The 25,951-nt window shown below is 45.1% G+C and overlaps 1 protein-coding gene across 3 annotated transcripts in view; it reads left to right on the forward strand.

Moving 5' to 3' along the window:
* Positions 1 to 10,301: 10,301 nt before the first annotated feature.
* LOC128696659 (inter-alpha-trypsin inhibitor heavy chain H5) overlaps positions 10,302 to 25,951 on the forward strand; it is a 254,124-nt gene continuing 238,474 nt past the window's right edge. For all 3 annotated transcript variants that reach the window (XM_053787984.2, XM_053787985.2, XM_053787986.2), the window contains exon 1: positions 10,302 to 10,833. The gene's annotated coding sequence lies outside the window, so the exon portion shown is untranslated. The remainder of the gene's footprint in view (positions 10,834 to 25,951) is intronic.

A 25,951-nucleotide genomic window follows, 5' to 3' on the forward strand; every position in this document is an offset into this window, starting at 1 on the left:
AGTGGTACAGTGTTGAGGCTCTGCTACACTCCAGCACCACCGTGACACAGTGGTACAGTGTTGAGGCTCTGCTACATGCCAGCACCACCGTGACACAGTGGTACAGTGTTGGGGCTCTGCTACACGCCAGCACCACCGTGACACAGTGGTACAGTGTTGAGGCTCTGCTACACTCCAGCACCACCGTGACACAGTGGTACAGTGTTGAGGCTCTGCTACACTCCAGCACCACCGTGACACAGTGGTACAGTGTTGGGGCTCTGCTACACGCCAGCACCACCGTGAGACAGTGGTGCAGTGCTGAGGCTCTGCTACACTCTAGCACCACCGTGACACAGTGGTACAGTGTTGAGGCTCTGCTACACTCCAGCACCACCGTGACACAGTGGTACAGTGTTGAGGCTCTGCTACACTCCAGGATCACCGTGACACAGTGGTACAGTGTTGGGGCTCTGCTACACGCCAGCACCACCGTGACACAGTGGTACAGTGTTGGGGCTCTGCTACACTCCAGGATCACCGTGACACAGTGGTACAGTGTTGGGGCTCTGCTACACGCCAGCACCACCGTGACACAGTGGTACAGTGTTGGGCCTCTGCTACACTCCAGGACCACCGTGACACAGTGGTAGTTTTGGGGCTCTGCTACACTCCAGGACCACCGTGACACAGTGGTGGTGTTGGGCTCTGCTACAATCCACGACCACCGTGACACAGTGGTACAGTGTTGGGGCTCTGCTACACTCCAGGACCACCGTGACACAGTGGTAGTGTTGGGGCTCTGCTACACTCCAGGATCACCGTGACACAGTGGTAGTGTTGGGGCTCTGCTACACGCCAGCACCACCGTGACACAGTGGTAGTGTTGGGGCTCTGCTACACGCCAGCACCACCGTGACACAGTGGTAGTGTTGGGACTCTGCTACACCCCAGCACCACCGTGACACAGTGGTACAGTGTTGGGGCTCTGCTACACGCCAGCACCACCGTGACACAGTGGTACAGTGTTGAGGCTCTGCTACACGCCAGCACCACCGTGACACAGTGGTACAGTGTTGGGGCTCTGCTACACTCCAGGACCACCGTGACACAGTGGTAGTGTTGGGGCTCTGCTACACTCCAGGACCACCGTGACACAGTGGTACAGTGTTGGGGCTCTGCTACACGCCAGGACCACCGTGACACAGTGGTAGTGTTGGGGCTCTGCTACACGCCAGGACCACCGTGACACAGTGGTACAGTGTTGGGGCTCTGCTACACGCCAGCACCACCGTGACACAGTGGTATTGTTGAGGCTCTGCTACATGCCAGGACCACCGTGACACAGTGGTAGTGTTGGGGCTCTGCTACACGCCAGCACTACCGTGACACAGTGGTACAGTGTTGGGGCTCTGCTACACTCCAGGACCACCGTGACACAGTGGTACAGTGTTGGGGCTCTGCTACACGCCAGGACCACCGTGACACAGTGGTAGTGTTGGGGCTCTGCTACACGCCAGGACCACCGTGACACAGTGGTACAGTGTTGGGGCTCTGCTACACGCCAGCACCACCGTGACACAGTGGTATTGTTGAGGCTCTGCTACATGCCAGGACCACCGTGACACAGTGGTAGTGTTGGGGCTCTGCTACACGCCAGCACCACCGTGACACAGTGGTACAGTGTTGAGGCTCTGCTACACGCCAGCACCACCGTGACACAGTGGTAGTGATGAGGCTCTGCTACACGCCAGGACCACCGTGACACAGTGGTAGTGTTGAGACTCTGCTACATGCCAGGACCACCGTGACACAGTGGTAGTGTTGGGGCTCTGCTACACGCCAGCACCACCGTGACACAGTGGTAGTGTTGAGGCTCTGCTACATGCCAGGACCACCGTGACACAGTGGTAGTGTTGAGGCTCTGCTACATGCCAGGGCCACCGTGACACAGTGGTAGTGTTGGGGCTCTGCTACTCGCCAGGACCACCGTGACACAGTGGTACAGTGTTGAGGCTCTGCTACACGCCAGCACCACCGTGACACAGTGGTAGTGTTGAGGCTCTGCTACATGCCAGGACCACCGTGACACAGTGGTACAGTGTTGAGGCTCTGCTACACGCCAGGACCACCGTGACACAGTGGTACAGTGTTGAGGCTCTGCTACGCGCCAGCACCACCGTGACACAGTGGTAGTGTTGAGGCTCTGCTACATGCCAGGACCACCGTGACACAGTGGTACAGTGTTGGGGCTCTGCTACACGCCAGGACCACCGTGACACAGTGGTAGTGTTGAGGCTCTGCTACATGCCAGGACCACCGTGACACAGTGGTAGTGTTGAGGCTCTGCTACATGCCAGGACCACCGTGACACAGTGGTACAGTGTTGGGGCTCTGCTACATGCCAGGACCACCGTGACACAGTGGTACAATGTTGAGGCTCTGCTACATGCCAGGACCACCGTGACACAGTGGTAGTGTTGAGGCTCTGCTACATGCCAGGACCACCGTGACACAGTGGTACAGTGTTGGGGCTCTGCTACATGCCAGGACCACCGTGACACAGTGGTAGTGTTGAGGCTCTGCTACATGCCAGGACCACGGTGACACAGTGGTAGTGTTGAGGCTCTGCTACATGCCAGGACCACCGTGACACAGTGGTACAGTGTTGGGGCTCTGCTACATGCCAGGACCACCGTGACACAGTGGTAGTGTTGAGGCTCTGTTACATGCCAGGACCACCGTGACACAGTGGTACAGTGTTGGGGCTCTGCTACATGCCAGGACCACCGTGACACAGTGGTAGTGTTGAGGCTCTGCTACATGCCAGGACCACCGTGACACAGTGGTACAGTGTTGGGGCTCTGCTATATGCCAGGACCACTGTGACACAGTGGTAGTTTTGAGGCTCTGCTACATGCCAGGACCACCGTGACACAGTGGTAGTGTTGAGGCTCTGCTACATGCCAGGACCACCGTGACACAGTGGTACAGTGTTGGGGCTCTGCTACACGCCAGGACCACCGTGACACAGTGGTACAGTGTTGGGCCTCTGCTACACGCCAGGACCACCGTGACACAGTGGTACAGTGTTGGGCCTCTGCTACACGCCAGGACCACCGTGACACAGTGGTACAGTGTTGGGCGTCTGCTACACGCCAGGACCACCGTGACACAGTGGTACAGTGTTGGGCCTCTGCTACACGCCAGGACCACCGTGGCTCAGTGGTACAGTGTTGGGCCTCTTCTACACGCCAGGACCACCGTGACACAGTGGTACAGTGTTGGGGCTCTGCTACACGCCAGGACCACCGTGGCTCGGTGGTACAGTGTTGGGCCTCTGCTACACGCCAGGACCACCGTGAAATAGTGGTACAGTGTTGGGGCTCTGCTACACGCCAGGACCACCGTGACACAGTTGTACAGTGTTGGAGCTATGCTACACGCCAGGACCACCGTGACACAGTGGTACAGTGTTGGGCCTCTGCTACATGCCAGGACCACCGTGGCTCAGTGGTACAGTGTTGGGCCTCTGCTACACGCCAGGATCACCGTGGCTCAGTGGTACAGTGTTGGGCCTCTGCTACACGTCAGGATCACCGTGGCTCAGTGGTACAGTGTTGGGCCTCTGCTACACGCCAGGATCACCGTGGCTCAGTGGTACAGTGTTGGGCCTCTGCTACACGCCAGGATCACCGTGGCTCAGTGGTACAGTGTTGGGCCTCTGCTACACGCCAGGATCACCGTGGCTCAGTGGTACAGTGTTGGGCCTCTGCTACACGCCAGGATCACCGTGGCTCAGTGGTACAGTGTTGGGCCTCTGCTACACGCCAGGGTCACCGTGGCTCAGTGGTACAGTGTTGGGCCTCTGCTACACGCCAGGATCACCGTGGCTCAGTGGTACAGTGTTGGGCCTCTGCTACACGCCAGGACCACCGTGACACAGTGGTACAGTGTTGGGCCTCTGCTACACGCCAGGATCACCGTGGCTCAGTGGTACAGTGTTGGGCCTCTGCTACACGCCAGGATCACCGTGGCTCAGTGGTACAATGTTGGGCCTCTGCTACACGCCAGGACCACCGTGGCTCAGTGGTACAGTGTTAGGCCTCTGCTACACGCCAGGACCACCGTGACACAGTGGTACAGTGTTGGGCCTCTGCTACACGCCAGGACCACCGTGACACAGTGGTACAGTGTTGGGCCTCTGCTACACGCCAGGACCACCGTGACACAGTGGTACAGTGTTGGGTCTCTGCTACACGCCAGGATCACCGTGGCTCAGTGGTACAGTGTTGGGCCTCTGCTACACGCCAGGATCACCGTGACACAGTGGTACAGTGTTGGGCCTCTGCTACACGCCAGGATCACCGTGGCTCAGTGGTACAGTGTTGGGCCTCTGCTACACGCCAGGATCACCGTGACACAGTGGTACAGTGTTGCGCCTCTGCTACACGCCAGGATCACCGTGACACAGTGGTACAGTGTTGGGCCTCTGCTACACGCCAGGATCACCGTGGCTCAGTGGTACAGTGTTGGGCCTCTGCTACACGCCAGGATCACCGTGGCTCAGTGGTACAGTGTTGGGCCTCTGGTACACGCCAGGACTACCTCCATTCTTCTGTTTACTTATAGTTAATATGTATATAATAATTAATACTTAAGTTATGATGCTCCATATGTCTCTCAAAGAGGGACCGCCGTAATTCTGGTGACGAGCTCTTGATCCGAGGAACCGGGCTAATCCTTCCCTTCTCTTCCCTGGATCGAACCTGAATACTCCTATTCTTCAATCGCTAAATGTCCACGCCTACAAGTTTAGCGCTTCCCCTCCTAATCTTAAAATTAGCTAGATCATGACTCTCCATCAATGGGTCAGAATGAACTAAGATAGAGAGGTGAGTTCAGAGACTAGGATAACCTGGTATAGTTCAAGCTAGGATAACCTGGTATAGTTCAGACCAGGATAACCTGGTATAGTTCAGGCTAGGATAACCTGGTATAGTTCAGACCAGGATAACCTGGTATAGTTCAGACTAGGATAACCTGGTATAGTTCAGACTAGGATAACCTGATATAGTTAAGACCAGGATAACCTGGTATAGTTCAGACCAGGATAACCTGATATAGTTAAGACCAGGATAACCTGGTATAGTTCAGACTAGGATAACCTGGTATAGTTCAGACCAGGATAACCTGGTATAGTTCAGACTAGGATAACCTGGTATAGTTCAGACCAGGATAACCTGGTATAGTTCAGACCAGGATAACCTGGTATAGTTCAGACCAGGATAACCTGGTGTAGTTCAGACTAGGATAACCTGGTATAGTTCAGGCTAGGATAACCTGGTATAGTTCAGACTAGGATAACCTGGTATAGTTCAGGCTAGGATAACCTGGTATTGTTCAGACTAGGATAACCTGGTATAGTTCAGGCTAGGATAACCTGGTATTGTTCAGACTAGGATAACCTGGTATAGTTCAGACTAGGATAACCTGGTATAGTTCAGACTAGGATAACCTGGTATAGTTCAGACCAGGATAACCTGGTATAGTTCAGAGACTAGGATAGCCTGGTATAGTTCAGACCAGGATAACCTGGTATAGTTCAGAGACTAGGATAACCTGGTATAGTTCAGGCTAGGATAACCTGGTATAGTTCAGAGACTAGGATAACCTGGTATAGTTCAGGCTAGAATAACCTGGTATAGTTCAGTGACTAGGATAACCTGGTATAGTTCAGAGACTAGGATAACCTGGTATAGTTCAGACTAGGATAACCTGGTATAGTTCAGAGACTAGGATAACCTGGTATAGTTCAGAGACTAGGATAACCTGTGTGGTATGCGCCTAGCATGCTACACTTTATTCGACGTTCACACAACCATCAACATTCCCTCTCAACCAGTGAACTGGCAGTTCAGAGTATAGCAGTTATGGGGCCCCACTGCTGTATTAAATGTCCAGTTCAATCCATCAATCAGATGAGAGTTGGCTCCTCAGCCAAGTTGACGTCACACCTAGGGGGAGAGAGCACAACTTTGTAGTACCCACAGTCAGTGGCCAGGCGTCAAACACCTTTTATTGTACAGCAATAAAGGAATGGAACAGACTACCCGCACATGTCAAAGCCAGTCATAGCATGAACCAGTTCAAGAAGACTGCCAAAAAGTGTCTGATGAATGAAGCTACAGAAAGGGAGGGGAATGATTTTCTATTTTTTAGCTAAAATACGTGTAAATTTTACCTTATTCCTAGTAATGACCCTCGTATTGTAGATAGTCTTAATGACCTTGGTGTAGTAGATAGTCTTTTTAGTATGATAATAATATGTTATCTTCATTGTAGAATAATAAGAAAATATTATAACCTTTATATTATAATAATAAGGTAAAAGGACCCCAATGGAAATAAGTCACTCTGTCTGACTTTTTTGGGTTATCCTAGGTTCTCTACACATATGCTGCTATGTATGATAATTCTATGTAACTGTATTTGTGTATACCTGAATAAATTTACTTACTTACACCTGCCTGCCTGACTGAGTGGCAGACACTCGCTGATGCTGGTGCAGTTTACTCCTGCTTTGAGTGCCTCTTTGCTCTGACTTGCTGTTATACTGCTAGCTTAACGTTGTAAGTATTGTGCAAAGTGGTGAAGGAATTTACGAGTAAAGAAAACACCACCCCTTCTGTGTCCGTCTTGCCCTTCTTTTGCCAATTGCTAGCTATATTCGTGACGGCCAGGTACAACAGGTCTTGAATTGCTGCCTGTATTCGTAATAATCTAAAATAATGGTTCAGAGGTTAGGATAACCTTCAATAACATAGCTGAAGATAACTGGAGATGTTAACTATACAGAAACATTGTCAACTGGCCCATCTCAACAAACACAACATTGGTACCTGGTCCTACACCTCAACAAACGGTACAACGCTGTTTGTAAAACTCACCACTGATGCTTATACATCACTCTTAAACATTGTTTGGTGTCCCAGAATGTTGTTACTCTCCTCTTAAAGAATGGTTTCTTGCTTATCCTACACACGCCCAAGTACACCCATACACACCCACCCACATTTAAGTACATACAGATATAAAACCTATGTAAGGTGTTGAACCAGTACTGCTGCTGTCAAACAGGTATAACCATCTGAGTTCTGCTCAACAGGTTTTCCGGCCACCTTCCCATGGTATAAAGATAGTGACCAACCTTTAAAGATTACTTATTGCAGTGAAAGTTGTACGTCTCAGCATGGCTACACAAACATTGTTCTCAGCTGTCATCAGGCTGTATGTCTTAGCATGGCTACATAGTGTTCTCAGCTGTTATCAGCCGAGATTATTATTATTATAATCATGGGGAAGCGCTAAACCCGTAGAATTATACAGCGCATGGGGGGGGGGAATGGAAGATATTCAGGCTCAATTCAGGGAACTGGAGCACAGATCCAATTCCCTAGATCAAGAGCCCCTCACCAGCATCAGGGAACCTCGCTTGAGGGGTCAGCCGAGAACAGTATCTGCCGACATGTCCACTTCCAAATATCTTTTCTCCATTCTCCCCCCCTCCAATCTGATATCCAATCTTCCATTACCTAAATTTTTCGTTACTCTCTTGTTAATCATTGTCCTGGTTAATTCATTCTGTTGTACTTTGTCTAATATTTTGTGGTTTATCGTCTGAGACGTATAGCCAAGGCGAAGCATTCGACACGTGCACCACCTGAGTGTCTTCATCCGAAGAAATTTCGCCAGCCAGTGGCTTCAGTTCAAAACAGAGATAATGTGAGAAGACAGAAGAAAAGTTAGTGTTTTAATCTTATAGAGGGACTGATTTCCTTGCCTCCTACTGTCTTTCTGTATTGAACTGATAAGGCTACTGGTTGGCGAAGCGTCTTCAAATAAAGATATCCATGGGTCTAATTCCTCATGTTGTCGGTACTATATACCATTACTGTCATGACACACTTGCAGGCAAGTCTTCTTACACCTACTGTTACTGGTTACGTAGGATAGCATCATAAGGGGAGTGTGTTATGTCCTAAATAGGAATGACCTGAAATGAGCTAAGATAGGATAACAGCTCAAAGGCTGTAAATTCAACGACAGGAAATGTGGCGACGCACAGCTGATGTAAACACGTCTCATGAACACATATCCTGTACTGTCTCCACTGTTGAATCGCATATCTTCACCTACTTAACACTGTTACTTACGTATGAAGTAAACTTTTTAGGGAATCCCATGAGTGCTATCCTTCCAATGAAATTAGCTTTGTATACAGACGAACAAAATTTAAGGTTTGGTTAATATAGCTTAGGTTAATTTAATATGTATATTACTAATGGCTCTCGTACGGATTAATATATCGCTTGTTTAGCAACAGAGTAAATTAAGATAAATCTTCTGACAATGGAGGCAAGGTCGGGCGCCAGCGACTAGTTATCTTAAAGTAATAAATCTTTATTTGTAAATGTACAAGGTATACAGTCCCAGCTGACATCAATGACATACTACTATATAGATAGCTGCTTGTTATGCTGAGCATTTCGGGCAAATTAGGCCAATTTTGTCCCAGGATGCGACCCACACCAGTCGACTAACACCCTGGTACCCATTTTATACTGATGGGTGAACAAGGACAGCAGGTGTGTTATGGAAATACGTCATAATGTTATCCAGCCGTACCGGGGATTCGAACTCCGGACCTCAGTGTGTGAGCTAAGCGCGCTAGTGATCGAGCTAGCTAAACAATAATAATGATATCTTTCACTGTTATCAAGGTTCATGTTGATTCATAAAGTATAAATAACCTGCACACCATCAATCAAGACTAATACTCGACAATCTATATACCCTGAATGGGTTGTTTGGTTTAGTGTCAGCTACGCGAGGGTCGTTAAGGTCGCATATCACTATTACAACACTGCCTTAATCCAACAATCAGATTAAGAATAACTGTATATACACTGAAGCATACACACCTGTCTGTTTATATACAGTGAGAGATGTATTTATATATATATATATATATATATATATATATATATATATATATATATATATATATATATATATATATATATATATATATATATATATATATATATATATATATATATATGTCGTGCTGAATAGGCAGAACTTGCGATCTTGGCTTAAATAGCAACGCTAATATTGCCATATAGGACAAGTGAAAATTTGTGTATGCAATAATTTCGCCAAAATCATTCTGAACCTAACGAAAAATATATATTTGATTTTGTTTGTTTAGTACTAAATTATTGTAAACGTATTTAAAATATATTTAGTGGGGTTAGCCTAAAATAAATTGCTCTTGTTATAATAAGGTTAGGTAAGTTTTCTAGGATTCTTTTGGTGCAAATTTAAAATTTTTTACATTAGCATTAATGGAAAAATTATATCTTGAAACGTATAAGAGAAAATTTCAGAAAAGACTTAATTTTAAATGAGTTCTTGCTAATTGACCAGTTTTACATATTCGGCACGACATATATATATATATATATATATATATATATATATATATATATATATATATATATATATATATATATATATATATATATATATATAATAACATTTTTCAGCCCACAGCAGGAATCGAACCTGCACACACACACTGCATCAAAGTACGCGGTACCTTAGCCATATATAATATGTAATTTTTTAAACAGACCAACCCGTCTCCCACCAAGGTAAGGCGACCTGAAAAAGAAAAGAAACATTTTCACCATCATTTATTCACTCAGTCTTCCCAGAAATGCGCTGACATCACAATTTAAATGCCCCTATGACTTATACACTCCTTCAGGGTGCAGACACCCTGAAGAAGTGTATGTCACGCTGACTTTATTGTGTTACCTTACGTTACACCTACATAATATACCTTCGATATGTCCATACCATAAGTGACCTTAAGACCACTATAAAAAAAATATGTATGTTAATTGTGTTCAAAGAGGATCAAGTGCACTCGGGTCATGAAGACTACATGTAACACTGTCACCACCAGTCAAGAATACTTTAATCCCAAAAATAGGGATTAAAACAGTCTGGTCGGTGTATATATCCTGTCAGTGTATACACTGTTTGATCCAACAGTGATACCAACGCCTGAGGTTCACTGTCTTCAAGGCATCTAAAAAAAAATATGCAAATGATTCCAAATCACATATATTTGTGGCCAGGTTATATCAAGAAACACGCGATACTGACTCCATCATTTTCTTGTTACTGGGAAGAAAAGTTATGAGTGTGTAGAGTTAAGTATTAATGGAGAGGAGGAGAGATGGAAGGGTTCAGTGTGGCCTGAGCCACGGTGCGGGGTGGTCACTAGTGTAGTGCTCCTGTCTTGTGTGTATGTGTGGATGCTGCACCACTCTCCTCCACCACATGCCCCCCAACCACCGCTCCTACAATCTCCCCTGCCCCATTAACCTCACAATCCCCCACTTCTTTTATTAACCTGACAATATCACATCTCCATTAACCTCACAATCCTACACTTTCATTAAGTTTACAATCCTACACTATTTCATTAAGCTCACAATCCCACACACATTTCAATAACTTCACAATCCTACACTTTCATTAACTTTACAATCCTACATTCCTTCATTAACCTCACAATCCTGCATTAACAATCTCACCCCCCCCGTCTCCAACACCCCTCACCTCCGCTAACATTTCTATCTCCCCCGTCTACCAAAATCCCTCTTCCAAACCCCCTACCACTCCCACCAACCCCCACCCCTCCACCAGAGAGGAGGTGGGGGATACCATTCAGCAGTTGCTGGAATACACCATACCTTGCTAGCAGCAGTCACACAGGTGAGTATACATAAATACACACGAGTCTGTATATTAGGTCACCCACATACACTACAATGTTAGGAATACTTCAGGGTATGTGGGAGAAGATACTCGTAGTTCTGGATATTTATCAAGAGGAGATGTTTCGCCAGGAGTGGTTTCGTCAGTCCTGATGTAGGATTGAATTCACTTGTGCCGAAACGTTTCCTTTAATGTCCTGAGCTGTACATAAGTGTCCTTTTTCACATTTTGTTGGTATCGTCAAACCGTTTTTCACCAGGGTATCCCACACAGGTGAGGTATCCATTGAGATATTTCAAATATTTCAGTAGATACCTCCCCTGTGAGAGATACCTTGTATACTCACTGTATTCCATACAGTGAATATAGAAACAGCATTTGTCCCTACTTTTATCTCATGATATTCCTATAATTCTCACCTTGATACTCATGTGTTGCAAATAAATGACCGGCACAGCTACGGTGTGATGCAAATCAAGGCCTCTCACCCTGATGACAACCCTTCGTCAGGAGCTTGCAATAGGAGGAAAGGGGGATAAATGAGGTGCATCATATTCTGTACGGCATTTAATTATATAAATGAAGAAGCATCATGTTATAATAACAAGATCAGTTATGTGAGGTTCTCCTAGGTTTGGTTCTGCTAGGTTTGGTTCTGCTAGGTTTGGTTCTGCTAGGTTCGGTTCTGCTAGGTTTGGTTCTGCTAGGTTAGGTTCCGCTAGGTTAGGTTCTGCTAGGTTAGGTTCTGCTAGGTTAGGTTCCGCTAGGTTAGGTTCTGCTAGGTTAGGTTCTGCTAGGTTAGGTTCCTAGGTTTGGTTCTGCTAGGTTAGGTTCCGCTAGGTTAGGTTGCAAGGTTTGGTTCTGCTAGGTTATCATGATTTATTTAAGGTGACGTTCCATTTTTCCCCACGTGAACAGCTTAAGTTTTATCTCCATGGAATAATCTGCTTAATATTGGACATTTTACAATAAGTTAAAGTCCGCCGCGGAGGAACGTTCAATAATTACTAAATAAATAATAACATCTGTGCCAACGTGTGTTTGTAAGTTATCATTGTGTAATATTGTGAGAGAGATATTACACTATAGTGGCCCAGATAGTTTAGTATTATCGTAGTTACGACACTAAGATTCAAACTCTGCAATTCAAATCACTGTATATTCCAGATATGTATATAATAATAAATACGCCCACGGAATGCACAGCATTTCCTCACCATTTAAACAAGACATTTTTACGTAACAGTGAAATATCTGCAGGAAATCTGGAGTTTTCTGGGACATGTACACAGCAGTTACTGCCGGCCTGTTATCCACAACACTAGGCTAACACAGGTACTTACTACGTGGGCAGGAGCATTAGCAGGGGTTGATGCTCCTGCCCACGTAGGGGCAGGAGCTGTGTGTACTTGCCTAATTGTGGTTGCAGGGGGTCGATTCAGATACACGTTCCAGGTGTGACAAGGTGATCGGTGCACCAAGGCCATTCGATAAAACTTAGCACAAAAATTATCAATCGCCAACTGTGCAGTGGTTTATAGAATAAAAGTTACAATACCGTAGCTACAACAATTCACAACTAATGCACGTACTGACGATCTCTGGACGACGTTTCGGTTCAGTCTTCGAACATTATCAAGTGATTGTTTGATAATGGTCCTGACAGACCGAAACGTCTGAGGATGTACCGTCAGTTAGTAGGTTACTGGACTCAGTGGCTGTGCAGTACCTGCACATCTGGATTTAACTGCCATAACTGTGAGATAATACATATACACTTAATGTTTACACGGAGACATGTGCACATACGTGTATGCTACGTATAGTCTACACTGCCTCAGTGCTCTCCTACAAGGATCAGCCATGTCCGGTGTGTGACACACACAGACGGGCTGGCGGAGTGGCCGACAGACTGGCAGACAGGTAGACAGACTGGCATCTCAGATCACTCATGTCTCGTCAGTCATCAGTCGACAGTTAGAGAGTGTTGCCAGTAACCACAGTGAACCTTAGTGTTGCCAGAAAGTAACCACACATCACGCTCAAGGTATACATAACTCTTCCTACTGTTAGAGCTATAACTACCTACTCTTAGAGGTGTCACTACCTACTCTTAAAGCTATATCCACTCCTAGAGCTATAACTACCTACTCCTAGGGCTATAACTACTTCTTAGAGCTACAGCTCTACCTACTCTTCAAACTGCGTACGGTGTTCGTGCAGGCGTGCGGGCATGCTGGCACGTGTACACGCACTTTTTAAGCAGGGTCTACAGTCCTAGCTTATAAAACAATGATTCTTTAAGCGAACAAGCAATGTACGTTGTTCTTTGTAGCAACTCCGTGAACAATAGTCTGAACACAAGGCTGATCGTCAATCTGATCGTCAGTCTGAACGTCAGTCTTTCTTTTTTATTATAATAATAATGAACGTCAGTCTGAACGTCAGTCTAAACACAGTCTGAACCTTATAAAACTAAGACATCTTAATGTTCTTAACACTACAAGAATTTAGACTGACCTTAATTAGTGAAAGTAGAATTTAAATACACAATATTTTGTAATGGTGCGGACACCGTACACAGTTGTATTAAAAAGTAATAAATGTAACATTACATAAAACACTGGGCACATGTCATCCATATATTTGAGTTATTATAAAATTAATGGCAGGAACTTCAAACTTCTTCACTGTTACAGTGGCGTTAATTCGCTTGTGATATTTATACTTGCATCTTATTTATGATATTTATCAACCTTAAAATACATCACTCTGTGTGTGTGTGTGTGTGTACTCGCCTATTTGTACTCACCTATTTGTGGTTGCAGGGGTCGAGTCACAGCTCCTGGCCCCGCCTCTTCGCTGATTGCTACTAGGTCCTCTCTCTCCCTGCCCCATGAGCTCTATCATACCTCGCCTTAAAACTATGTATGGTTCCTGCCTCCACCACATCACTTTCTAGGCTATTCCATGGCCTGACTACTCTATGACTGAAGAAATACTTCCTAACATCCCTTTGATTCATCTGAGTCTTCAACTTCCAATTGTGACCTCTTGTGTCTGTGTCCCATCTCTGGAACATCCCGTCTTTGTCCACCTCGTCTATTCCGCGCAGTATTTTATATGTCGTTATCATGTCTCCCCTGACCCTCCTGGCCTCCAGTGTCGTCAGGCCGATTTCCCTCAACCTTTCTTCATAGGACAATCCCCGTAGCTCTGGGACTAGTCTTGTTGCAAACCTTTGCACTTTCTCTAATTTCTTGACGTGCTTGACTAGGTGTGGATTCCAAACTGGTGCTGTGTGTGTGTGTGTGTGTGTGTGTGTGTGTGTGTGTGTGTGTGTGTGTGTGTGTGTGTGTGTGTGTGTGTGTGTGTGTGTGTGTGTGTGTGTGTGCTTTATCTCTTTTCCAAATGTTTGTCATATAGTGTACAAGTTAGCAATGTAGCGCGCGCACACACAAACTCTGATACTGTCTCACATCAACCTCTGTTGACAGAATTTATTCGACATCGTCTGGCTGGACTTATGTGAGTAGTGCAACTAAAACAGATATATTATTATTATTATTATTGCTGTATAGCCCTTGTGGTTTAGCGCTTCTTTTTGATTATAATAATATAATTATTATTAGTAGTATAGTAGTGGTGGTAGTAATGGTAGCAGCAGCAGCAGCAAAAGCATCAACAATGGTATAAAATACGTCAGAGACTCAACAAATGCGTTACTCATTCAGTCAGTGCCTCACGCATTCAATGTATGCATCACACACTCACAGTATGCAACACAGAAACTCAACGAATGGGTCTCTCAACAAAAAGGTCACTCAATAAATGCTTCATCCATTCAACATATGCGTTATACACTCAACTTCATCACAGACAGACCCAATTCAACTTTTCAAGGGAGAGAGAGAGAGAGAGAGAGAGAGAGAGAGAGAGAGAGAGAGAGAGAGAGAGAGAGAGAGAGAGAGAGAGAGAGAGAGAGAGAGAGAGAGAGAGAGAGAGAGAGAAAGAATGAGAAAGCAAAAAACAGCACACAAGAAAAAGGCGTTTCCAACCACTCACCTTGAGATATTCAATTGTCATTTTTCTACATGTATATTTTTCTTGAAGTAAGATTGAGTGTTATGGGCTGCCAACATGGTCTTAGAGGATGATAGTCTTTATTGACTGTGGTGTTATATGCGTTCCTTGGCCAGATGTACGGTAGCTGTGTTAGTGTTGACAGGCGTTACATCTTGTTAACTTGCACGTGATTTTTGCTGACTGATGGCCGTGTTATTGTTGACAGGTGTTACACCGTGTTAACTTAAACGTTATAATACATTGTTACTTGTTACCCAAGCTACGGTAGACATGTTACACTGTGTTAACATACGCACGACTGCTACGCTATTTTAGAAATATATTACACGTTAAAAACTATATGTTGTAGCGGGCGCCACGTGGAGCAGCACATTAACAGAGCTGGCGACTGTGTTTTAAGTGCTGACAATAAATCTAGCAGACTTCTTGGCTTTATACCAATAAGTATACATCCCAAGTTATTCAACTTTGTATATACTTAGTAAAGCCTCATTTAAATGTTATGGAGGTCTGGTCCCCCTCTAGATCTGGCTGTGTTACAGCCTACACTAAAGAACAGGAATAGCCAGGCAGACTAGACGACGATGTACTGGAAAACATACTGACGCTTAAAAAGTTTACCGTGGGCAACGGTAAACAATATGATGTTCAATGAGGACAAATTCCAACTACTCCGTTATGGAAAACTGGAGGAGATAATAACTAGAACAGAGTATACTACTGACTCCGGCCATACAATAGAGCGGAAAAATAATGTAAGGGACCTGGGAGTAGTAATGTCTGAGGATCTCACTTTCAAGGATCACAACAGTGCCACGATCGCACGTGCAAAGAAAATGATAGCATGGATAATGAGAACTTTCAAAACGAGAGATGCCAAGCCCATGATGATCCTTTTCAAATCACTTGTTCTCTCTAGGCTGGAATACTGCTGTACATTAACATCTCCATACAAAGCAGGTGAAATCGCAGATCTAGAGAGTGTACAGAGATCCTTTACTGCACGTATAAGTTCTGTCAAGCACCTTAACTACTGGGAACGCTTGGAAGCACTTGACTTGTACTCGTTGGAACGCAGGAGGGAGAGATATATCATAATCTACACTTGGAAAATCTTGGAAGGAATGGTCCCAAATCTGCACACAGAAATCACTCCCTACGAAAGTAGAAGACTGGGCAGGCGATGGAAAATGCCGCCAATAAAAAGTAGGGGCGCCATTGGTACACTAAGAGAAAACACCATAAGTGTCCGGGGCCCAAAACTGTTCAACAGCCTCCCATCAAGCATTAGGGGAATTGCCAATAAACCCCTGGCTGCCTTCAAGAGAGAGCTGGACAGATACCTAAAGTCAGTGCCGGATCAGCCGGGCTGTGGCTCGTACGTCGGACTGCGTGCGGCCAGCAGTAACAGCCTAGTTGATCAGGCCCTGATCCATCGGGAGGCCTGGTCATTGACCGGGCCGCGGGGGCGTTGATCTCCGGAATACCCTCCAGGTAACCTCCAGGTATATGGAACTTCCTTACGACAATAGATGAAAAGCAGTGAACGTGCACTCACTGTAATGATTTGGGTAAGGAAAGGAAGGGAAGGGGATGAGGGTGAAATTAGTGAAATGTAGGTGTGGAAAATTTTTATAATTTTCCTATGATTTAAATGTAATAATTGGTAGGGATAATAATGTTTATATGATAATGCAAGTGGGTAATGTTAATTAATGTGACTTAAAAAGTGATAAGTCGCAGGGAACCAACAATTTCCTTACATAATGGAATAAGTTAATTGAAGTGAAATTACTGTAATACTAAAGGAATTAATATTCCAAGGTATATGTATTACAATAGGATTAAAAATATCAAAGCAATATTGAACTCGCAAATGGATTAAACTTAATCACTTTAGATTTAGAAAGGATACAGGAAAGCACCGGTTGAGCAAAAGATTTGTGGATGAGAAGAATAAACTCCCAAGCTGTGTCAATAATCAGAATTAATAGGCTAGTTCTGAAGAAAATATGTTGGACATTACGTGAGTGAGAGATTGTGTTGTCAGGAACGGAAGCAGCTTAGCACTAGCTTACCCTAGTGAAGTGCTCTTCTAGTAGTGTTATTATATTAATATACTAGAACAAGTAGATAAGCACGACACGAGTTACATTCACCTGCTCTCTTAGTATTGTACACGGGGAAGTGCAATAACTATTCAACACTTCACCGTGCAGTCTTCCTTTAGTATTGTGATTTTTATGACTTGTGCTATTGGAATGTGAGCAAGTTAATATGAAGGGATTCAGGGAAACCGGTTAACCGTAGGGAAGTACAGTGCCTGCACTCTGAAGGATGGGTGGGGATATTTGCGGTTTTGAACTGTGGTACCGGCGCCCCTCCGACAAGACAGTGATGAAATAAGTGATGGTGAAAGTGTTTCTTCTTTTTTAGGTCTCTCTCTCTCTCTCTCTCATATATATATATATATATATATATATATATATATATATATATATATATATATATATAGTTAATTTATAGGCTTATATAAACTGACCATACCCCCGGCCGGGATTGAACCCGCGGTCATAGAGTCTCAAAACTCCAGCCCGTCGCGTTAGCCACTAGACCAGCTAGCCACAATAACATTCATCCAACTAGGTATATTTCTACACCATAGGAAGGTTAGCACAGGCACCACTGTGACCACAAATGCAAGTTTTTACAGACGAATCTCCAGCTAGCGTGGCCGTGACCGCGGGTTCAATCCCGGCCGGGGGTATGGTTTGTTTGCAATCGTGTCATTACGATTTCTTGAGTTATATAAACTGATACAGTGTTGTACGATAACTGCTGTACTGATGATCACTGGTGTACGTACACTATGACTGCTGTACTGATGATCACTGGTGTACGTACACTATGACTGCTGTACTGATGATCACTGGTGCACGTACACTATGACTGCTGTACTGATGATCACTGGTGCACGTACACTATGACTGCTGTACTGATGATCACTGGTGCACGTGCACTATGACTGCTGTACTGATGATCACTGGTGCACGTACACTATGACTGCTGTACTGATCACTGGTGTACGTGCACTATGACTGCTGTACTGATGATCACTGGTGTACGTACACTATGACTGCTGTACTGATGATCACTGGTGCACGTGCACTATGCTGTACTGATGATCACTGGTGCACGTACACTATGACTGCTGTACTGATGATCACTGGTGTACGTGCACTATGACTGCTGTACTGATGATCACTGGTGTACGTACACTATGACTGCTGTACTGATGATCACTGGTGCACGTACACTATGACTGCTGTACTGATGATCACTGGTGCACGTACACTATGACTGCTGTACTGATGATCACTGGTGCACGTACACTATGACTGCTGTACTGATGATCACTGGTGCATGTACACTATGCTGTACTGATGATCACTGGTGTACGTACACTATGACTGCTGTACTGATGATCACTGGTGCATGTACACTATGACTGCTGTACTGATGATCACTGGTGCACGTACACTATGACTGCTGTACTGATGATCATTGGTGCACGTACACTATGACTGCTGTACTGATGATCACTGGTGTACGTACACTATGACTGCTGTACTGATGATCACTGGTGCACGTACACTATGACTGCTGTACTGATGATCACTGGTGTACGTACACTATGACTGCTGTACTGATGATCACTGGTGCATGTACACTATGACTGCTGTACTGATGATCACTGGTGCACGTACACTATGACTGCTGTACTGATGATCACTGGTGCACGTACACTATGACTGCTGTACTGATGATCACTGGTGCACGTACACTATGCTGTACTGATGATCACTGGTGTACGTGCACTATGAGTGCTGTACTGATGATCACTGGTGTACGTGCACTATGACTGCTGTACTGATGATCACTGGTGCACGTACACTATGCTGTACTGATGATCACTGGTGCACGTACACTATGCTGTACTGATGATCACTGGTGTACGTGCACTATGACTGCTGTACTGATGATCACTGGTGTACGTACACTATGACTGCTGTACTGATGATCACTGGTGCACGTACACTATGCTGTACTGATGATCACTGGTGTACGTACACTATGACTGCTGTACTGATGATCACTGGTGCACGTACACTATGCTGTACTGATGATCACTGGTGTACGTGCACTATGCTGTACTGATGATCACTGGTGCACGTACACTATGCTGTACTGATGATCACTGGTGTACGTGCACTATGACTGCTGTACTGATGATCACTGGTGCACGTACACTATGACTGCTGTACTGATGATCACTGGTGTACGTGCACTATGACTGCTGTACTGATGATCACTGGTGCACGTACACTATGACTGCTGTACTGATGATCACTGGTGCACGTACACTATGACTGCTGTACTGATGATCACTGGTGTACGTACACTATGACTGCTGTACTGATGATCACTGGTGCACGTACACTATGACTGCTGTACTGATGATCACTGGTGTACGTACACTATGACTGCTGTACTGATGATCACTGGTGCATGTACACTATGACTGCTGTACTGATGATCACTGGTGCACGTACACTATGACTGCTGTACTGATGATCACTGGTGCACGTACACTATGACTGCTGTACTGATGATCACTGGTGCACGTACACTATGCTGTACTGATGATCACTGGTGTACGTGCACTATGAGTGCTGTACTGATGATCACTGGTGTACGTGCACTATGACTGCTGTACTGATGATCACTGGTGCACGTACACTATGCTGTACTGATGATCACTGGTGCACGTACACTATGCTGTACTGATGATCACTGGTGTACGTGCACTATGACTGCTGTACTGATGATCACTGGTGTACGTACACTATGACTGCTGTACTGATGATCACTGGTGCACGTACACTATGCTGTACTGATGATCACTGGTGTACGTACACTATGACTGCTGTACTGATGATCACTGGTGCACGTACACTATGCTGTACTGATGATCACTGGTGTACGTGCACTATGCTGTACTGATGATCACTGGTGCACGTACACTATGCTGTACTGATGATCACTGGTGTACGTGCACTATGACTGCTGTACTGATGATCACTGGTGCACGTACACTATGACTGCTGTACTGATGATCACTGGTGTACGTGCACTATGACTGCTGTACTGATGATCACTGGTGCACGTACACTATGACTGCTGTACTGATGATCACTGGTGCACGTACACTATGCTGTACTGATGATCACTGGTGTACGTGCACTATGACTGCTGTACTGATGATCACTGGTGTACGTGCACTATGACTGCTGTACTGATGATCACTGGTGCATGTACACTATGACTGCTGTACTGATGATCACTGGTGCACGTACACTATGACTGCTGTACTGATGATCACTGGTGTACGTACACTATGACTGCTGTACTGATGATCACTGGTGCACGTACACTATGCTGTACTGATGATCACTGGTGTACGTGCACTATGACTGCTGTACTGATGATCACTGGTGTACGTGCACTATGACTGCTGTACTGATGATCACTGGTGCATGTACACTATGACTGCTGTACTGATGATCACTGGTGCACGTACACTATGACTGCTGTACTGATGATCACTGGTGCACGTACACTATGACTGCTGTACTGATGATCACTGGTGCATGTACACTATGCTGTACTGATGATCACTGGTGCATGTACACCATGACTGCTGTACTGATGATCACTGGTGTACGTGCACTATGACTGCTGTACTGATGATCACTGGTGCACGTACACTATGACTGCTGTACTGATGATCACTGTTGTACGTGCACTATGACTGCTGTACTGATGATCACTGGTGTACGTGCACTATGACTGCTGTACTGATCACTGGTGCACGTACACTATGACTGCTGTACTGATGATCACTGGTGTACGTGCACTATGACTGCTGTACTGATGATCACTGGTGCATGTACACTATGACTGCTGTACTGATGATCACTGGTGCACGTACACTATGACTGCTGTACTGATCACTGGTGTACGTACACTATGACTGCTGTACTGATGATCACTGTTGTACGTACACTATGACTGCTGTACTGATGATCACTGGTGTACGTACACTATGACTGCTGTACTGATGATCACTGGTGTACGTACACTATGACTGCTGTACTGATGATCACTGGTGTACGTACACTATGCTGTACTGATGATCACTGGTGTACGTACACTATGACTGCTGTACTGATGATCACTGGTGTACGTACACTATGCTGTACTGATGATCACTGGTGTACGTACACTATGACTGCTGTACTGATGATCACTGGTGTACGTACACTATGACTGCTGTACTGATGATCACTGGTGTACGTACACTATGACTGCTGTACTGATGATCACTGGTGCACGTACACTATGACTGCTGTACTGATGATCACTGGTGTACGTACACTATGACTGCTGTACTGATGATCACTGGTGCATGTACACTATGACTGCTGTACTGATGATCACTGGTGTACGTACACTATGACTGCTGTAATGATGATCACTGGTGCATGTACACTATGACTGCTGTACTGATGATCACTGGTGCATGTACACTATGCTGTACTGATGATCACTGGTGCACGTACACTATGACTGCTGTACTGATGATCACTGGTGTACGTACACTATGCTGTACTGATGATCACTGGTGTACGTGCACTATGACTGCTGTACTGATGATCACTGGTGCACGTACACTGACTGCTGTACTGATGATCACTGGTGCACGTACACTATGCTGTACTGATGATCACTGGTGTACGTGCACTATGACTGCTGTACTGATGATCACTGGTGTACGTGCACTATGACTGCTGTACTGATGATCACTGATGCACGTACACTATGACTGCTGTACTGATGATCACTGGTGTACGTGCACTATGACTGCTGTACTGATGATCACTGGTGTACGTACACTATGACTGCTGTACTGATGATCACTGGTGCACGTACACTATGACTGCTGTACTGATGATCACTGGTGCACGTACACTATGACTGCTGTACTGATCACTGTTGTACGTACACTATGACTGCTGTACTGATGATCACTGGTGTACGTACACTATGACTGCTGTACTGATGATCACTGGTGTACGTGCACTATGACTGCTGTACTGATGATCACTGGTGTACGTACACTATGACTGCTGTACTGATGATCACTGGTGTACGTACACTATGACTGCTGTACCGATGATCACTGGTGCACGTACACTATGACTGCTGTACTGATGATCACTGGTGCACGTACACTATGACTGCTGTACTGATGATCACTGGTGCACGTACACTATGACTGCTGTACTGATCACTGGTGTACGTACACTATGACTGCTGTACTGATGATCACTGGTGTACGTACACTATGACTGCTGTACTGATGATCACTGGTGTACGTACACTATGACTGCTGTAATGATGATCACTGGTACATGTACACTATGACTGCTGTACTGATGATCACTGGTGTACGTACACTGCTGTACTGATGATCACTGGTGCACGTACACTATGACTGCTGTAATGATGATCACTGGTACATGTACACTATGACTGCTGTACTGATGATCACTGGTGTACGTACACTGCTGTACTGATGATCACTGGTGCACGTACACTATGACTGCTGTACTGATGATCACTGGTGCACGTACACTATGACTGCTGTACTGATGATCACTGGTGTACGTACACTATGACTGCTGTACTGATGATCACTGGTGTACGTACACTATGACTGCTGTAATGATGATCACTGGTACATGTGCACTATGACTGCTGTACTGATGATCACTGGTGTACGTACACTGCTGTACTGATGATCACTGGTGCACGTACACTATGACTGCTGTACTGATGATCACTGGTGCACGTACACTATGACTGCTGTACTGATGATCACTGGTGTACGTACACTGCTGTACTGATGATCACTGGTGTACGTACACTATGACTGCTGTACTGATGATCACTGGTGTACGTACACTATGACTGCTGTACTGATGATCACTGGTGTACGTACACTATGACTGCTGTACTGATGATCACTGGTGTACGTACACTATGACTGCTGTACTGATGATCACTGGTGTACGTACACTATGACTGCTGTACTGATGATCACTGGTGTACGTACACTATGACTGCTGTACTGATGATCACTGGTGCACGTACACTATGCTGTACTGATGATCACTGGTGTACGTACACTATGACTGCTGTACTGATGATCACTGGTGCACGTACACTATGACTGCTGTACTGATCACTGGTGCACGTACACTATGCTGTACTGATGATCACTGGTGCACGTACACTGCTGTACTGATGATCACTGGTGCACGTACACTATGCTGTACTGATCACTGGTGTACGTACACTATGACTGCTGTACTGATGATCACTGGTGTACGTGCACTATGACTGCTGTACTGATGATCACTGGTGTACGTACACTATGACTGCTGTACTGATGATCACTGGTGTACGTACACTATGACTGCTGTACTGATGATCACTGGTGTACGTACACTATGACTGCTGTACTGATGATCACTGGTGCACGTACACTATGCTGTACTGATGATCACTGGTGCACGTACACTATGACTGCTGTACTGATGATCACTGGTGTACGTACACTATGCTGTACTGATGATCACTGGTGTACGTACACTATGCTGTACTGATGATCACTGGTGCACGTACACTATGCTGTACTGATGATCACTGGTGCACGTACACTATGACTGCTGTACTGATGATCACTGGTGCATGTACACTATGACTGCTGTACTGATGATCACTGGTGTACGTACACTATGCTGTACTGATGATCATTGGTGTACGTACACTGACTGCTGTACTGATGATCACTGGTATACGTACACTATGACTACTGTACTGATGATCACTGGTGTACGTACACTATGCTGTACTGATGATCATTGGTGTACGTACACTGGCTGCTGTACTGATGATCACTGGTATACGTACACTATGACTGCTGTACTGGTCACTGGTGCACGTACACTATGACTGTTGTACTGATGATCACTGGTGTACGTACACTGTGACTGCTGTACTGGTCACTGGTGCACGTACACCGTGCTTCACACAAGTACACGCAAGGTCAGGCTCACAGCAGATAACAGCCAGCATGACGTGGTGTTAGACGTAGTGCTAGACATACTAGACGAGGTACTAGATGCATATATGTACTTTAATGGTGCCAAACCTAACTCAACTTAAATCTGACACAGCTAGATCGGACCTAACTTAACCATGATCTAACATAGCACAACATAACTTGTAGATTTTGACCACCAACTTTGCAAGGAATGCATCTCAGAGAATAATAATAATAATAATAATAATGTATAGGAGTCATGAGATGAAATGTGAAGGTGGTCGCAGGGCAAACTTTTTTTTTTTTTTTTTTTTTTGACCGTAATACTGCATTAGAAGTCCTGGTCATTAATTTATAAATATTGATTCAAAAATTTTGAAACTGTCGAAATCTGTCAGACGGGTGATTAAAATCCTTCCCACAAGAGAACAGCAGCATTTAAGTGTTTACAAATTTTAAATGCACATCTCCAAGGAATGGCAAATGTCGTGAGAAAGCGATACAACATGCAAAACAACTACGAGGGGAGCTGAACGATAGTTCTAGGCCTTTCGTGTTGCTATCAATACATCAGCAGCTTGCAATGTTGCAGAAAAGAGGAGGAAGTCTAAGCAAATACAATCACGGGAAGCACCTTTGCTCCAGCAAAGGTGCTTCCTGGGTGGTGGTGGTGGCACTGAGTGATGGTGGTGGCACCCTGGGTGGTGGTTGAAACACCTTTCCTACGCAACAATTTTAAATTTAAAATTCTGACTTCTAAATATACAGCAACATAATTTTTTTATTGTTGGAGGGGGGGGGGGGGGGCGGCAGAAAATAGTTGCAATGTGTCGGTATAAAAATCTCAGAACTGTACATGGTTCTGACTTATCAGCATTTTGGGGATGAGTTTTCTCCACAATTTTATAAACTTTATCTATGAAAATGGCCATAAATGCAATTTGTTTTTGCATTGCCAAAAATCTGCTAGGATGTGTTTTACCGAACACTGTCAAGTTCAATATCCACACACTGGTACAAATATGACTGTAATACCATATGTCGGCTTTTTCAATCAATTTGCACGAAATTTGTAATATTTTCCTTTGGGACCATTACAAGCTTGAATGCAAATTTTCATATTGGCAGACCTATTAGAAGCAGCAGTATTTTAAAAGCAGTCAGCCTCCCTGCTCAAGAAGGTATGGCCTGCTATGTTAAGCCAAATGTCTAAGAAAACTGGTGTGTTTTTATGTCATATCAGAGACTTTTAAAGGCATTCAGAAGCGACAAACACTAACATTTATGTAGGTGTGGGCTATATACGCTTGTCTACATATGGACCAACACAAGTAAACTGTGTACTCAACTATATGTGGCTGCAGGGGTTGAGTCTCGGTTCCTGGGCCCCACCCCTTGTTACTTGCCAGATTCACACTCTTCTAGCGTCGTGTGCTTTATCGTACCTATTCTTAAAACTACGTAAGGAGTCTGCCTCCGCCACGTCTTCATTGAGGTCATTCCACTTCCAACTACCCTGGGAATGAAGAAACACTTCTTAACATCCCTATGACTCATCTGTGTCTTTAACTTCCAGATGTACCCCTGAGTTCTCTTTTCCTGCCTCTCAAACAGCCTGTCTCTTGTCTGCCCTATCAATTCCTCTGAATATTCTGAAATCATGTCTCTCCTGGACGTTCTATCCTCCAGAGCAGTTAGATTAATTTTCTTTAGCCTCTGTACGTGGCTCATTTCCCTTGTTATATATATCTGCACTTTCTCCAGTTTAACATACTGCCTCAGGTGTGGGCTTCATAC

Source organism: Cherax quadricarinatus, chromosome 46 (genome assembly GCF_038502225.1).
Source record: "Cherax quadricarinatus isolate ZL_2023a chromosome 46, ASM3850222v1, whole genome shotgun sequence".
Lineage (NCBI taxonomy): Eukaryota > Metazoa > Arthropoda > Malacostraca > Decapoda > Parastacidae > Cherax > Cherax quadricarinatus.